At 33.2% G+C, this 3,216-nt stretch overlaps 1 pseudogene; it reads left to right on the top strand.

Annotated features, from left to right (window-relative positions):
• Positions 1-2,295: 2,295 nt before the first annotated feature.
• Positions 2,296-2,448, top strand: LOC137756139 (U2 spliceosomal RNA; annotated as a pseudogene).
• The last annotated feature ends 768 nt before the right edge of the window (positions 2,449-3,216 follow it).

The raw sequence follows: 3,216 nt of genomic DNA, 5'->3' as shown, positions 1-3,216 counted from the left end.
TTCCTTTTGTTGACCGATATGTGTTTATACACATACCTTAAGTGTGTATCTGTATTTAGGTGTTTATACAGATACATAATTTGAAATGTTCTTTATTATGGCATAGTTTTCAAAGGCCTATGGTAGTATTTCACATGAATTTATATTTTTTATTGCACATTTTTAAAAACACAACCTAGCATGTTCTCTTTCTTGCTCTGATATGTCAATTCTAGGTCCAAAAATATTCATTGATTAATTGATAGAATAAACATATACCCAGTTAAGAATATCGGTGTTAGTCCAGAAAGATTATTTCATGAATGTGGAATTAGAGCAAGAAAACAGAATAGTTTCTATTGATTGAAGGAAACAAAAGGTCTAATCTCAAACTTAAACAAAAACTATTTAATTTCATTTCTCTACTCATGGCCTCAAAGCGATATTTTTGTCAGCCCATTAAGGAAATCTATTTTCATGATCATCTTCTATTCTAGAAGATACTTTATCTTGGATAAAGTCAGGAAATCATATTTGTGGTGTCCATTGTTTCATCATCTTTCCTGGCTACATGTTAACTTGAACTTCATCTTTCTAAAGTATTGGTTTCCCCTTCTACCTTACTTACATAATTGATTTTCCATTTATGACATATTGTCCAATTTTGCCAGTTTAAATCCAATTTGAATTAGCTCTTTACAAATCAATTCATTGCCATAAATCCATTAATATTTTCCATTATCTAAAGCATATTCTTCACGAATATATATCTTAATCCCATATTTCATTAACATTAATAAGTAAGTTATTAGGAAACTTGAGAACTTTAAATTAGGTTTGGAACACTAGAATACATTTTTAAAATACTTGAACTTTCAGCTTTGTTTATCTAGTAATAGTATAAACTACTCCATCCCTATAAGCAATTGAATTGCTGCTATATTTAACATTTAATATCAGGTAGAAATATTTGGACAGACATGACAAACTGCAGTGTAGTATACTAAGTATACACTAAGTTAAGCAAAGCAGATACATTTAAAAAAATCAGCAAGAATTTCAAGGTTCAAAATCAGAGTTGATAATATGGCACTACGATAAACTTACACCAGTTTTTTTGAATTAAATATTTTAATGGATGAAAAATGAAGTCTGTGTACAATACAAAACATAATCTAAGTTGCATTAATAGGAAAAATATAATATGAAAGTACAGATAAAAATGATAACATTAAGATTATGGTCAATTTTAATTGCCTTTTTATAATTTTAAATTGCCTGGGTTATTTTATAGTAAGAATGTATTAACTTTATATTTAAAGTTTTTCTCTCTCCTTCCCTACCAAAATAAAAATAAGTAAAACAAAGAAACAAAATGTCAGTCACCACATGCTGAGAATTGAGTCTACCTCCTAAGCATCTACTGATGTACTTTAGTGGTTATAAATTCTCTTGTATTACAGCATCCTCCTAACAAAACCCTCAGTCTTTAATTGCGATGACCTCTAATCCATCCTTCCCACTAGAGACAGATACATAGTTCTGTAACACAAAATGAATTACGTTATTGCTCAACTTAACATCTTTTTTGCAATTGGCCTTTGCTTTCTGGATAGAATTTAAATTCCTTAGTATGTGGTCCAAGTCATAGTGAATCCCTGGTCCCTGTTTTCACGCCCCACCTCTTTTCTATAGGCACTGATGTTCAGGCATACTGAATTTGTGGTTCAACAAACATGTCCGTCTGCCCCCATGTCCCATGCTTTGTACAAGGAATAGCCCACCATTTGCCCACCCAACTTGGTATTGTTCAGCAGTCAGCTCAGGTACCTCCTCTCTGACTCTGTCCTGTTAATCCATCCAGAACCTTTAAGTGAACCACCTAGACCTACCATATGCTGGTAGCATATGTCTCTCACGCTGTTTTACAAACCTTGGTTTTCTTTTATATCTATGCATAAAGCTGTGAGCTTTTTGAAGGCTGATGCAGCTTCAGCTCTGTATTAACTGTTGATTTAACCATTGGTTACCAAGAACAGACTCAAGAAACAGACGATGAATGCATGATTTTTCATTGTGCTGCTGTTAAAGTATCTTTGCAAACAGGAATCACTGCAGGAAACAATCCAGGCAAGCCCAGCTTCCAAAAGATAGATATTAAAGATGTGTCTGATAGTGAACATATTAAAGGTATATGAGATCATGTTAAAGTGATATAAAATCGTTACCTGTGTGTTCAGATGGACCAAATATCATGGAAATTTTCATCTCAAAATAGGATAACAATTAGACTCTTCCTTGATAGTTACACAAACCATCGCTTCTCGGCCTTTTGGCTAAGATCAAGTATAGTTACACAAACAAACTTTGAAAAGTCTGGTAGCAACATATTCAAGCTCAACGTTTCAATGTTTATGAATATTACTATTCTGTTATATATTCATATTTTGTAACATCTGGAAAACGAACATTATGTTTCAAGTAATGTTATGTAAAGTATATCACAGACATTTGAAATCTTTATTAATTATATTAAAACACTTCTCACCTATTGAAATGTCAGCTATTTTAAATCTACATTAAGAGCCAGACGGAATACAAATTTGTTTTCAACTTAATTGTTGTTGTTGGTTTTTTTGGTTTGGCTCTTATCCATTATTTGCATACCATCTTAGGTGTCTTTATTTTATAAAACCTAATATTTTTTACTTCCCAAAGGGTATTGCCTAAGGGCACGTGGTAGCTACTGTAAATCATAGGTAGGCACTATGTACATTTTTAAAATCCTATAGTGAAATAATCATCGATATGGTCTAGATGTTTTATTTGTTTTTTGAGATAGAGGTGCCAGTTGTTCTAGATGGTGGTTTTACACACATGGATGAGGATCACATCTAACTCGCTCACACTTCTGGTCTGACTCATTAAGAGAAGCGATTTCCTTTACAGATGTGAGAGGTGACTGCACTTTTCCCATCACCTGCTGTGCCACCTAGAAAGCTTTTCCTCTCAAATAATCAGGGAACATGTGTGTAAAGGAAGTGAGTGACAGGCCTCCACTGTAGTCAGGTGAGCCTGTAGAGCTTATATGCATATCAGATGTTACACGAAACAATTTAGGCAGTTTTAGTCATATTGATAGACTACTTCTCAACTTGAGACTTGTTGAACTATACAGTGTACACTGACATGACACTGAGAAGCAAATTGCATACCGTTTTTGAAAGGTTTGTGATG

This window comes from Eschrichtius robustus, chromosome 21, assembly GCF_028021215.1.
Source record: "Eschrichtius robustus isolate mEscRob2 chromosome 21, mEscRob2.pri, whole genome shotgun sequence".
In the NCBI taxonomy this organism is placed as follows: Eukaryota; Metazoa; Chordata; class Mammalia; order Artiodactyla; family Eschrichtiidae; genus Eschrichtius; species Eschrichtius robustus.
The sequence above is the reverse complement of the archived record's forward strand: the minus strand, read 5'-3'. Positions and strand labels throughout refer to the sequence as shown.